The sequence below is a fragment of the Ornithodoros turicata genome, chromosome 2, assembly GCF_037126465.1.
Source record: "Ornithodoros turicata isolate Travis chromosome 2, ASM3712646v1, whole genome shotgun sequence".
NCBI lineage: Eukaryota > Metazoa > Arthropoda > Arachnida > Ixodida > Argasidae > Ornithodoros > Ornithodoros turicata.
Window position 1 is genome coordinate 72,266,155 of NC_088202.1, and position 15,109 is coordinate 72,281,263.

Genomic DNA, 15,109 nt, shown 5'->3' on the forward strand with positions numbered 1-15,109 from the left:
CGGCAGTTGTCATGATGCTCAATGTTCATTCCATATTGTAATGCGTGACTGGCTTTGATTATTACGTAATCAAGGAATGATGGAGAGGCAAACATATTATCGTTTCACGTTCCAACTTGCCTCTTTTACATGTTAACATAGATAACTTTGTTTCAGAAACAGAGGGGAAAGTTTGTAATCGAACTTCCTATGCAGTTATAGACTTGCGTTTCAGAAAGCGTGTGATATGCTCAAGGCAGCCGGGAGAGCTTTTCTTCTTTTTCCTTCTTCTTTTTATTTTTCCTTGTCCAAAATCCTGTCCAAGACCCAGAGGTGTACCGAAACCTCAGCACAGAATTGTGTGCTGGGCAGGAGAATAACTCGGGAACTACTAACACGTTGCGTTAGCGCAGCTGATTACTCGTGTGCGTGCAAATTTGATGTATTCCATCAGCTAGATTTGCTATTCATGGTTAAGAAGTGATTTGGTCATGTTTCAAACCTTGCACTCGGCGAAAATGCCTGCTGATAACGTGTTAAATTGCCAAGTCTATATTTGACGAGTAGTTACGTACTTTTTCTTGTGGTACTTTGCTTTAAAGGGACTCTGAAATCATTCGCTACTTCGCTTAAAGGCATAAAGGCAGGCATACTCTCAGAATGGGTGGGCATTCTGCCAGTTTAGGCAAACCACTTCCCGATACTTTCCAGCGGCACCGATGTATTCGGAACACAATTAACAACTCAACAGCACACATTCAGATTTTTAAAGAATATGCCTAAGTTGCAATACGATATCCGGCGGGTGTTTTTCGGCCTTTATAATATGGCCGAAAAATCTCAATACGAAAAAAAGATATCTTCAGGGCGCCTATTTAGTTAACCATCTCTGTGTTGTACAATAACGACATGAATGAGGGCTCCGCTCATTCAAAGTGTGGAGGGGATATGATACCAAGTTTTACTTTGGCCACCACAAGCCGGCTAAGCACGTTCTGACAAGCCAAGTGCATGACTGTCATGCTGATTGCAGCAGCGAAATAATGTCTATCCTGAGCAGACTATCATTTAATTAAAAAGAACATTGTCCCATTTCATGTTTGAAGCATGCGGTGCGTTGTCTCTGTGTCGCAATACCTTATGCCCCTGTCACACGGGCATTTCGATCCTTCTCGAATCCGATCTGCATCGAACTTCCCGAGCCCGCTCGAGTTTTGACGCTGCTACACGGCCACTTTCAATGCGCATGTCCGTCTTAAGTTATGACAGTTCACCGGGGTCGAGGATGCAAATGGCGGCCGTCGAGCCGTCTTGAAGTTCTCAATCCTGTTATGGGAACTGTCTTGAGTCAAGCAGGATCAAAGTTCGATCCTGCTTGGAAACGGCCGTGTAGCACCATCCGATCTGCATTGGGTTCAAGCAGGTTCGGTCGAGCAGGATCGAAAATGCCCGTGTGACAGGGGTATTAGTTCACACATGATCCTAACAAAATCGAGTTTTTTTTTCTTCAATTATTGTCTGATTATTTACTACTGGAGTAGCGAGCCAACACTCCGTTTGGCTGACCTTTCCTCTTTCTTCGTCTCATTTTCTTTTTGTTCTAATATATTTCTCCCCTCCCGAATCAAATATCTCAGCCGAGCAATCGAACGAATGACACGTGGATGTCATGAAAGTGTATACCTCTTCGTAATGACAACCTAGAGACTACGAATACGAAAAGGGGCAACACACTCAAGCTCTCAACCACAGCTGAAGGTTTATTATTCATGCATGTTGTCATTAGGCATATGTATCACGAGCTCGTTTGCCTCTTAACCATGCTCTCATTGTATTCCTCTGTTCCCTGCCTTTCTCTGCAAAATGCCTTGCAAACCTTAGGCTAACTCCATCTAGTATTATATGTATCATTTCGAAACCACGAGCATTGGCAATGTCAGAATAATGCGTTGCACTAACACCGCCGTCTATTGGTTCGCAGGAGCAACACATTGTTCTCATCAGTCTGCTACGTTATTGCCGCAGCGAGGTGCCTCTGCAACGGGTTTAGTAGTAACACGTAATTTGTATTCTATTCCACCTGGCTTCCCTGTCAGAACATCGTAGCATCTTCGTTGCCGAGTTAGTCACCCGTCTAGGAGAGTTAAAGAGAGAGTCATCACGCGCTGTCGCGTGTTCCGCCACTGGTCCAGAAATGGATGTCAGAATTACCAGCAGGATTCCAACCAAGTAGGACAAGTAGGATTGCCCATCAAAATGAAAGGCACTATTGCATATGCCATTTTTCCTATTTGTAGGATTAAAGCAGTGGCGATGGAGCTCCAGTGCCTGAACAAAAGCCTGTATCTCTTTTTTTTTCTTTTTAGGTTTGGTGAACTAGAGTGGTATAGGACCGACAAAAAGAAAAAAAGAAAAGAACCTGCATGCTATGCGCCGTACTTGCGAAGTCGGAGCGCTCCTGATTCGCGATCAGCGCACCCAAGGGCGACGGAGGTTATCATATGGCCAAACTTCTATCTGTCCTAATCCGTCACTGGAAATTCATGAGGGCAAAAATGGCTCCAGGAGCCAATTACTGTAGTTGAAAAAAAAAAAAGCTTTTCTCTGTTTAAAAGAAAATCTACACACAGTTAGGACAGACACCCTGCATGTATACAGCGTGTGTCAGTAACCATGTAAAAACACGCTGCGCGAAAATAAGCGATCTACGATATTTATCTGTTAGGAGTTTTATCTAATTGCAGTTGAACAACTCTTGAATTGAACTGTGAAATTTGTCGGCATGTACCATTTCTCTTTCTTTTCTTTTTGTTGCCAGAAAAAGAAAACTCACGTCGGATTTGCCCCATTCCATGGCAAAATAAGTTCCACACTTCGGTGGTAGCAGCTGAAAAACAAAATTGCGAAAACTATGGTTTCGAGACACGCAAATAGTCGGCCACCCTTAGTTCTGCGTCAACAAGAGACGCAATGGGTGCGAAGAGGACATGAACCTGCCCCTTGAGTTCCCTTTTTTGATTCTTCCGCTGAGCCGCAAGGTTAGGACGCGATTTATCTTAAAGAGTTATCTGAACGGTACAGATGGGCACAGAATAATCCTTGCAGTTACCGTGCTACAGGGAGCATTCCCATGACGACTAGTGAGAGGTGCTCGCATGTTTTCTGTGGTGGGGTAGTCCCGTCTTGGACTACCCAAATCCCAGACCAAGAGGGTTAGCACGCCCCTCCCTCTCCTGTGCCACCATCATCTCTCCCATCCCTCTTTCACCCTTCCCTCTTCTCAGTCCCCTTGTTGCACCGAGCCGACGCTTCAGAGCAGGCTGATCGCACCTTCACCCTACATCACCCCACCGCCACCCCCACCCTGAACGCCAGAGTTACCTGGAAGAAAACCGGAAAGGCGGGTCCCCCCTTTCTTCCGATGCATGTTACATAACTCGGTGAAGAATTTGGCTCCGCCGGCAGTTACGTGTTGCAAAACGAGTTTTTGCGGGTGACTTTTTTCTCTTTATTTTTTTTTTTTTGCTTTCAGCTATTACCATTGTAGTTAATCGAATGGATAAATCTGACATGCGCTTTGTGTTCCATACGAAAACACGTTGCGTTACCTGGGGAAATTTCGAGGTTCAGTTCAATAAATTAAACTTCTTTCAGATGAAATTTTGTACAATTACTTGAAGTACGTGGCAAAAGTGCCGTACAGATAGACACCTCGATCGCACTGTATTTTTCTGTAGCGCTCATTTTTTTATAAAAATTTTTTGACGTAGTTACTGAAAGTCCCTGTACATTTACGTTGTATAATTAAGGGGAGAAGTGCGCACTTCCGCATTGTCGTTCGTACTGACTTTTCTCAACAGTACACGCACAGAAATGCAGCCTGACAGGTGTCTGTAACAAAAAAAAAGAAAAAGAAATCACAGTTTTCGTGCACATGACCTGCACATGAAGGCCTGGTCTTGGAACATATTTTCCTACTATTTCCTGCAAGAGAGGAAGCAATTTCTGCAGGGCTAGTGATTCAGCTGCAGTGATTCTGCTGGGTATGCACTCAGCTTCTTTTCCCTGAATCATTTTTCGTTTGTTTTTCATTCATGTTCAATCTCATACGACGTAACAGCAGCATTCGCATTTCTTGCACTTCTTTTTTCTGCATTTTAATATATTCGGTACTCAAGCATACACGCATGTTTTACCAGTTTTTAGTCTCTGAACCTTCGTCTCGTAGAGGCAAGTTTTTCGGTTCTGAGGCATTGCGGTACTAATAATACATTTTACAACGGAGGCTATACAGAGCGACGTTCCTTTTTTTTTTTGTGAATTTATTCAGCAAACATTTAAAATACATAGATGCTGTCAGCCTTTTCGCAAAGGACTATCCAAACAGGCGCCGCTGCTTTGACGTGGGGTTCCTTCAGTTTACTTTCCTTTCACTATCTGAGCGCCAGGCGTCACTGCGTGTTCCGCTTTGGCTCATATCTGCAAGCCCATTGAAGGAAAGCTCGAGCCCGCCTCTAAATAACTCACAAAATGCTAAATGACTTCTTGTTACCGGGCGATAAAAATGGCTGCCTTTTTTGGTTCTTGTTGTTGTTGTTGTGGAACTAAGTTATTAGCGCCAAACATTATGTTGTCGCAACGAGAAGCTCCCATGTTTGCTTTCACGTTGTTTTTCGTGAGCTTCCTTTCTTTGTCGTCATCGCAAAGCAGAAAGTGGAAAATATCCTCATGTTCTTTGAAAGGTCGAACTGCCTCGTTAACCTTACATGATACCCTTTCAATGAAAAAAGGAGTATTCATACTGATGGAGCAGAGTCTCTATGTCCGTTCAGTGAACGCAGATGCTTCAGTATTCTTTCTTCCAGTTTGAAACGCTGACAGAACTTTGGAAAAGAAATGTGCTACAGCCATATTTTTCGTATATAATGGGCGCTCGTGCTCATGTCGCGGACAAAGGCAGCGTCTGACGTACGGTACAGGTATATCATGAATTTTACCTGAGGAATAATCTTCCCGTCGACTATAGCTGACACTTGTGCCGGGACCCTGCTTTATAGTCTCGATATTGTAGTTTCGCTTCTTACTACGACCACGGAAGAGAAAACAACAACACCAGAAGCCGGGAAAGTAGTGCACGGCTCACAACTTCATTTTTAACTCACTCACGTTTTTAGTTTTCCATGACAATATGGGGGGGGACATATATTTATTAGACCAAATGAAAAAAAAAACGGGGGAAAGGTCAGCGAAACGGGACGTCGGCTTGCTATTCCGCAAGCAAAAAAATAGATGGAAGAAGAATAAAATACATAAAAAAGAAAAGAAAATAGGGCTCCTTCATGGTAACAGTGATAGACTAGCAAGCACTTATCTCGGGATTGTGTGTGTCAAAGTTACGGAGGCAATATCTCGAAAGTCAGAGCAGAAGCAGACATCATTACCCTTTCTGCTACTTTAAGGTGCAGCCACAATCATCGCTTGAATTGTCTCTCGACTATCTCATTCGCGACTGAAATATAAAACTGGGACTGTGTCCATTTTCTTTCAACAACGAAAGATGCCACTTTAGAGATTGTTCTCTTGTTTACACACGGCAGGGCAGTTTCCCTTGCGGTTAATACTGGATGGGAAGCTTTCTCGGAAATTGGGCCTTCATACCTCGCTTTTATTTCTCAGTTTTCATCGCCACGGCTTTTCACTGCACTAACGTACAGTAAGTGTAGGCAGGTGCAGTAAACTAACTGGATGCAAAAGGCTTCATCTGACAACAGATTTTATGAAACAGCAAGAAATACGCTATGCGGTCTAGCAGGATATTATTAAGCCATTCTGTTACAAATTCCTCTCTAAATTCTGTGAGCTCTAGATTTGTAACGGTGCGTACCGTCGCATGCAGTCCCTGTTGTACCTGCCCTCAAAGGTATTGGATGGTCGTCTAAAAGAACAACACCTCGCTTCGCTTGTAAGACGCCTCCCGTGGGTCGTTGGGTACAAATTTTCGCGCAGGTGGTCCTGCGACCATTTACACCAAGGAGATTTATTTCGTCACGCTTGTTTTTTTATTTTTGTTTTTATTTACAATTTTGCAACAAAATGTGTTTTATGACAACTGGCCCAGTTTTCGGGAGATTTTTTCTTAGGTTTATTTCTCTTCATCATATTCATATGCAGTGCTCGGACTCAGATAATCCTTTTTCATTGCCCGTAATATAAATTTTTTTGGCGATACCTTCAAACTGACTTGACTCTCGTCCCGTCACTATGACAAAGTTCTTGACTACCCATGGTGAAATCTAAACTCACAAACGCCATGCCATAAAATCACCTTTCTGGAAAACCTAGTGCTCCGCTGCTCGCTGTGAGCTTCCCCATTATATTTTCACGAAATTATGCGGGTGGCGCCATGCATCGAGAGATGCCGAAAGCTCATTTTGCGTTGCTCTGGCCTCCTTGTCCTCTCAGTGCTGTCGGTAGCTCTAGCTACCAGCACAAGCAAAGTAGTGCGCTTTAGTTCAGATCATAGTGCTCACTACATGCACCTACTGCATGGATGTGATGAGTACGGTCCGAATTTTCATGGATCAGCAGGTCCGAGTTGGAAATACGTATTGCCATGCATTTCTATGGCGGACTCTGACCCTTTAAAGGGACGGTCCCATGCGGAAACCCATGTATGGAGCTGATATCACTATGTTCGGGGTTGGTCGACAATCTATTTGGCAAATTGTTTCGTCCTCAAAGTGCTTCGATATTAAATAAACAAATGTTAAAGACCAGCGATGTTTCCGCAGCTACGGCGATGGCTCCGGCGACAACGACTTCAGCGTGATGTTCCTCCATAACAGGAGGAGTGAGAGCGACGTGCAGAGAAGAAAAGCTTTGGGCGCGTTAAGCAGGGGCTCTGCAGAGTGCGCTACACCCACTCATCTCTAGCTCCGGATCCTCTGCTAAACGGATTTTTAAGAGGGAGTTGCGTATACACGTAATGTGTGCACGTTGCGTGTTCAAGGTGCCTCTAGGCCACTGGGTATCACTGAATGTTCTTTTCCGGCTGTCTGCAGTCTTAAAAATTAATTATGGTGCAGGTGGGTCCAACCGTATAGGAGGGTAGAGAAGCACTCAGAGTTGTGGGTATGGAGCGCGGGAGCGCTACACTCCGTGAAAGGAGATGTCCCGTTTAGTGGAAAGGAGCGCGCTCCATGCGCTCCGCAACCGCGAGTTAATGTGCCATTTGTTTCCGCGAGTTGGTCTGCTTTGCGCGACTGCCGGCATCCCCTTCTCAAGGCCGTGCCCTGGTTGGTGTAAAACCTCGGCGTAGGGAATAACGTTTTCAAATTTTTCCGTGGAGGGAATTCCCGCATACTCTCAACATCCGACGTCTGCTCCAGTCATATATTCCCCACTATTTCACGTGGGGTTTTCAATACCGTGGTCAGCTGTCACGAGGAATAAAATGACACTATAGTTTCGGAATCCACTGGAACGGATGCGACCGTCCCATCAACTGTGGTCCTTACGCGTTGTTTAACATTACTTGATCCCGGCCCCTCACTTTAATATCTTATCACCATCTATGAACCGTTTGAATACGTCTGTATTCCTTGTTTGAAGTTCGGATTTCCTTTGTTTCGTGTATGGCTGTGTGTGTACATGTCATATGGATGATGCATCACCCATTCAACTGATATGTGTCTGTTCAATTACTGCGCTATACAAGATACAGTAGTTCAAGTTGCTCGGCCTCGTACATTCTATTACTGGCCACTAAGTTTGTCGTCACAGTCCTCCAGTTCCTGTATACCGTGTGCACTGAGGCATAAATCTCACTTAAGAGTGACCGCAATGGACAACTTTCTGATGTGAATATGGTGCGTCTGGTAAGTACAGGAAAGACAAGAACATTGACAGCATAAATTTGTCAGACACAGTAGCTCCGTACGGTTTGGACAAACACACGTGGCCGCCATGATGTAATGACTGTGTATTTGGACCAGTTCCTTCGTATTGTACGCTAAATGTGTTCATAGGGAGCTAGTGTGTGCACCCATTCTGTACTGCGCGTGTTCCTGTGGGACCTATACTTACAAGATGCATTTACCACCAACAAGCCCACTTCCATGTTTCAGTGAATGGTGCCGTATTATGTCACACGCGTCCTTGTGTTCAAGATATCAGTTATTTTCAGTTTTGTTTTAATGGATTAGAACAGAGCACGTACGCGGACACTTTGTCATATTTACGTACAACCACACAGTACACTATACCTTTTCACGTGGACACGACAATAAGCGACTTGAATTTCCGCGGTGTCCAGTTAGATCTATTTTCCATTTTGTGTTTGACGTATAATCTCGGAAATGCGCTGTTTTTCACTGTATCTCATTACACAAGCGTACTTCATGTTTGATTTTGTACCTTGTAGACTGTTCTACTTCTTGTTGGTCACCCACCAGAACTGGTAGTGCTCCCCCCCCCCCGTCCACGTAACGTGGTTTCTCTCACGACACCTCTCTCGCTGAATAATATTATTTCAGTATTCACCAAAGCCATCACACTTGCAGTGTTTGTTTTTTCCACGTGGTTCTCTTGATGTCCTTTTCTTGTATTTCTTTGTTGTCGCATGAACACTGTCGCTGACTGCCACCTCATCACATATCCAAGCAAGAAGTCTGCGGAGCGTTAACTTGTGCAGCATCCGACAAAGGCTTCCAGCAATTCTGTGCGTGTGTGTGACATTCTTTTTTTTTTTTTTTTTTGGTGCGTCAGCTTGGTGTGTTTCGACCCCGAAGATAACAAACAGAGAGAGCGCAGAAGTGTTAACATCAGTCCCGGTGAAAAACCTTCAGCTGCATGTGTGGACTTCACGGACCGACTCTCGAAGCAGCCTCTAGGTACACTTCTAAAGTGAGACGTAATGGTAGTGGAGCGATGCGGAGTGCCACGGATATACGTAATTTGGGACTCTTACATAGAGAGACACTTGCGTGGGAGTGGTTTGTACATATTATATGATACGCAGCTGTGTGCAGCAACCGTAACTACTAATGTACCTACTCTCGATGTAGAAAATTTACCCTCAACGGGAACTTTCTGTATCGTGAATATTCTCAGAGGAAATGTCTAGATAACTGTTGTGTAGAATTATGATATTGAATGTGAGAGCGATAGCGCTGCTTGCCATTTTACCGGTGCGTACTCCTCGTGAGCTGGGTTGCCCAGAGATTGTTATGTAACCATTTGAATCTGGTTAATGTTACTTGTTAAAGACTATCGCTCAGGAATGCCGGTGATCAGAAGGGCAGGGAAGTTGGATCTTTTCCGAACGAGTTTACGGATACAGGTAGTAGAAGACTGTTGTTCAAACCATAAATATGAGCTATATTTGATGACTTTCACGATGAATGTTGCAGACAAATATAAGCTCTTCTTTCAAAGTGTGTTGTCGCAATATTGTCACAATAATTGCAGAGTTATCTATCTCGCGATATCTACCTAGACCTACAAAGGAACACCTCCAGTCGAGCGAAAAAAAAAAAAAAAAAACTGCAAGCGTGGAGAAACAAACTAGTGTTGACAAGTCGTACAGTACAAGGAGAAGAATTTCAAGAGCACCGGTTCGTTTGGGGTATAGAGCAATAAAGATGCGTGAGTTGCAGTTTATAAGCACAGATGACACTGGCATCGGGTTGTTCAGCAGAACGCGGAGTGCGAACAACTTTTGGCTTTGTTGGTCGACTATAAGCAAAGGGGAGCACACTGTTTGTTGTTCACCTCCGGTTCTTGTAGTCCTACAACAGTCCAACGGAGACGACATTACTTACATGTCGCAGCAACCACGCAAATAGGAAAAACAGGGCTTTGAAGCGACCCTGCCCCTTCATCAGGTGAGCCATATAGACACTTTACTAACGATGCTTCCTAATTGGTTATCGTAACTTGAACTAAAATTTAGAACAAAAATTTCTTATGATAGGAATGGTTAATATTTCAAATTACGATGTCAATGTCAAAACTAAATTGAGCAATATGGGGTACGTTCTTAAACCTATTGCGGAGTAGGGCAGGTTACGTGACAGGGTTGTACCACGTGACCCTATAGTAGACAGCCGGTCGAGTAGGTTTGGGAAAAACTGTTACTCTCTGATCGGGTAAGGATGGACGTGAACCGCTTCTTACTGAGCTCATGGGTGGGAAGACCTTCCGGGCCTCCTACAGCATGGCTACGTCGTAAAATCGTAAATCACATAACACAATAAAGCCAAAAACAATCAATTTGAATTGAAATTCTCGTATCAAGATTCAGTTGGAAATGGTAATAACGGTAATTTAGACATATCGTAATGGCAATTTATAATAATGGTAACAGATTTAGGTAATATGCAATCGCGATTCCTTTCCAGCAGCTTAGAAAGCTTGAAGCAAAAAGTACAGCACAGCATCGCGCGAATTTTGATTTTGCTTCGACGGCTACATAACTTGCGCGCATGGAATATAGAAGAAATAGGCCAAGCACAAAATGCACGACTGAACTAGATTAAAAAAGAAGGAAAATAACCTACTTCGGCTACTGCGGAAGTGAATCTTCGTTTGCTTGTTTCGCTTTCGAAAACCAATTCATACAACACGCGTTAAAACCAGTAAGCCAGCTTGCTTGCTTTCGAGCGGTGTCATGATGGGCCATCCGGCCCAGTCAACACCGTGTGTTGGTGGAAGGTAGAAACTGCGTTGTCTAACATTGAACGACGTTGTATGTAGAATTGTAGCGCAGAATTAACGCTATTTCTACCATATCTTACCATACATTAATTCAACCCAATGCTTTCAACGATAGATGCCAATCAGACACCAACGTTGTTTCTGCATTATACTTTCAACACATTTTCAACGTTGGACAAAATTTAGAATGGAAACGTTGGATAGTTTTAATGCTATTGTGAACCTACTGACTGGCTCAAACCAAAAGCAGTAAGTGAGCTAATGCTTAAAGCAATTACCCACTTTCATTTTATTTGTGTATATAATCTTGTGGCGGCCCGAGGACGACGATGACGACGTGCCTTTGCTGCTACGCGCTACGGCGCTGGCACGGCAGTTCTACCGGCACCGTCCTAGCGTGAGGCCACGTCCACCTGCCCGCTTGGACATTCCATCATCGCCGGTCAGGACTCATGTAGGGGAACACCACCTCCTCTACATTTGGTGACCCGAACAACGAACACCATGTTCGGCGTAATTCGGCCATGCAACATCCTAAATTTTCCGGCAAACCAGCAGCAAACCACCCTCTAGCACGCAAGGCGCACCAGGACCACTGTTCCACCGGGGACCCGCAGGGAGACCACAGTATGCTGACTTTCCGGCCTCCACCTGCTTCATGATGGACCTCCCCGGCACTTCTCTGGTGGCAACCGGCATTCACGCTGTCGTACCGGTCGCGGTACTGTCGCCCACTCAGCAACGCACTCACCCAGCAACAATCAACGCTCGGCAGCAATCACTCAGCAAGCACTCAGCGCACTCAACAAGGGCTCAACGCACTCAGCAGACAATCAGCAACCACTCAAGCACCCAAATACTCAACCAATCGGCATTCACATCTCATCACTGGAACCCGCCCGGATCGCAGCGCTCTTGTTCCCGCCATCCCGCTGCTGCTGCATCAACAGCCAGAAGCACGAGCCGTACGCCCATCCGTCCACCATCTACGACCCGTCATCATTCTCCTCTTCGTGGTATCGACGCGAACCTCAACCGCATGCACCGCTCCGCGTCTGAGGGGGGGAGTGATGTGGCGGCCCGTGGACGACGATGACGATGACTCTGCTGCCACGCGCTACGGCGCTGGCACGGCAGTTCTACCGGCACCGTCCTAGCGTGAGGCCACGTCCATCTGCCCGCTGGAACATTCCACCATCGCCGGTCAGGACTCATGTAGGGGAACACCACCTCCTCTACAATCTAATACAATATAGAAACGTCACCCTTATCATTTTGACTCAGACGCGAGCAGGGCTCTCGAACTTGCGGAAGCAAAACAAGAGATTTCTGCTTGTCCGATTTCTGCACGTGGAAAGATTTCCCCACGAGAGCTTTGGAGCAGATCGACAACAAACTATGTGGTACAGGTACGTAGGCACACTAAAAACCCTGTACCATGTTCAGATATACGTATGCTAGTGACATCCTCCGAGGTTTTCTTGAGTATTCACTTTTACACCGTGAGTATTTTGTTTTGCTGCCCACTTAATATTTAGTGTGTCGCTAATACATATCATGCACCCATAGAGAATATATTAGTAAGGTTAAGCAAAAGAAAACGTAGAAGAAAGGATATCCGATGACACTTAGGCAATGTTGTATCAACGTAAAGGTAACCGTGAACAACGTAGAAATTGTGACACATAACGACTGTTGATTCTATACGAATTCGCGCTGTCATTTTCTATGCACATTCTTGATTGATTGATGTAGATTCTACAGTGAATGTTAGCATAGGTTCTACAATGCAGTCGTATACCTTGCAACGTTATTTCAACGTTGATTTCTCGTATCGTTGCTGAATGGCGACATGGTGCTCCTGAGGGGATTGGTTATTCCCAGCTCTGGTTGTATCGACGAAACGTTTGCGTAGTTTCGTTTCCGAGTTCCCCGCAAAAGAGGAGATACAGCATGCGTGACGTCGTGTTCAGTCTTACCCATCCCTGCCGACCTTGGGAAGGTGAGTTGACAGAGTTAACTCGCCATGGAAAAACAGATTTTCAACGTGCACGGACGGTGTACGCCAGAATCTGTCGACTACAGATACTCGCGCGCGTTTTCCGAGGAGTCGACAGAACGATGTCCGCCGTGCGGTAGTCATGGTTGCGTATGGGTAGCTCGCATAAATTTTTGGGACACTATCCACCACACTTAATTTACTCCTACATTTGAACGACATCTGAAATGAGTGAACGCAGAAACCATAGGAAACAACAGCATCGGCACATTCTGACATTTGTGGTCGATGAATATAGCAACATCGGCGCGGGTCACTCGCTGTGTGCGCGTCCCATGCGTTTCGGGCTTAGCTCTATGAGACGCCCGCAGCGTCGCTGCATTAATTTTTTCAAGGCCATCCCTTTGCACTCTTCTTTATGTCTCTGACTGCTCTTACAGTGTGAAGACTGATCAGCATTTAGAAGTAAACAAAATATGTAATAATATATTAAATAAATAAATAGAAATTAATTATATATTAATTATGATAATTAAATATTAATTAATAAATATCAATATTAACAAAAATAAATAAATGGCAGCGCATCATCCTAGGGGGATATGTTTATAGGTGAGTTTACTTTAAGTCTACTGATACACATAACCATATAGGTGGTATGGGAGAGAAGCTAGTGGTACACCTTCCAGTAAAACTGGAAGCGCAATCACTTATAATGAATTGATAAATGTCCTTCTTGGTTGCAATGCTGAGTAAAGCGCCAGAATCCGTATTCCTCTTTCGACTGATTACGCATAACAGTATTGCTGAAATATATTATCCAGGAGAACACCAAATAATCCATTACTGCTGTCTAATGCTAGAGCTGCACGCTGTTGGAAAGCTTAGTAACCTTTGTGTACTCACTGCTTTGCGCAACCACCCAGCACTCCCTCCAGCTATGCGACTGTACGGTGGTTTTATTATTCACAGCAAGCAGTCAACATCAATGGCTTCTGTCTTTTCCCGAGTTCTATAGGAGAATGCTTACATATAACCCACACACATTCCACCCACATTATGGGGCACTCAAATTGATTGCACGCTGACCTATCTATTACACTTCACACGATTTGACGTGACGCTTGAGGAAGGGCGGTCTGTCCGCAGGAAAGGGTACAAAGGGCAAGATGCCCAAATAAAAGAAGGAAAGGAAATCTATAAGGACACGCAACACACGGAAAGGTCCCCTACGCAGCAGTACAACATTCAGATGCGGTTTTGTCGCTTCCACTCAGGAGGTGAGCATTTTACTTTGCTGTCTGGTTGGTGGATGGGGTGTTGCTACCAGTCCGGCGGCATCGGGTTTATCGGGTGAATTACGCGCTCTGCGGAGACTTCGCAGGGAACTGTGTCAACATTCCTCTGCAGAAAAAGAAAGAAAAAAAAAGAAAAACACGACACAGGAACACTCGCGTTTTGAATAGGAACCCTGTTGTAACATAAAAATAATATGGCGAATCCTTTGCGCTATATTTCACGAACAGCGATAGCTGTCGTGTCCGCCTGAGACATTACGGTTGCGTCGGCAAAGAGGAAAGAATCCGCACGTCTGCGCATGCGCTATGCATGGGCAGATGAATACTCGCTGGATTGCAGCGCCATGGAGAGCGCTGCAGTTAGGGAAGCACCATGGGACGCGGCTCGTATCACCGCGCGCATTCTTTTATGACATGCGTTCCATTTCTTTTTCATTTCTGCTTTGTGATCATTGGTTTTGCGAATGCAATTCCGAAATTTGCTCAGTTAAGGTCACTTTAAGGTCACAGTTAAGGACGGGAGTTACAGGTGGTTGGACGAAGCAGCCCGGGGTGCAACGTCTCCTCGCCTCTTAGAAAAACGATTCTAGAGTCAAAAAGTTGCAAAGCTGCCAGGTTGCAACGTTGCATTTGCACGGTGAAGAACATGGCTCACCGACCATATAGGGCACACATCGGGTATAGACGGAAGTGTGTGTGCTAACTCGCAATGTGCAGCTCACAAAGCATACAAAGCGGTTGTCTGTGTAGCGTTTCCGCACCTTGTCTACGTTTGATCCAATCCAACTCGCTCGCATCAGTGCTCTTGCAGCTTTCGTTTGCAGACGTTCGTACACGTATCCTTTATCTATGTATTTATTTTAAAGATATCAGGAACTACTTTAATGGAATACAACCTGCCTGTTTACAGGGAACGTGTTGCGTGTAGCAGAATTAATCTGACATTCTTATCCAGTTGGCCCATAACGCATACTAACCCCCCCCCCCTGTCCCCCACTCCTTCTTGCTGTCGTCTCTCCATATATGTCACCATTGATACGCCACTCATAGCCACAGCTGCTTCGCAACGCTAACACGGAATTTAAAAAAAAATCTTTTCCACAGAGTGTGGCGGAAG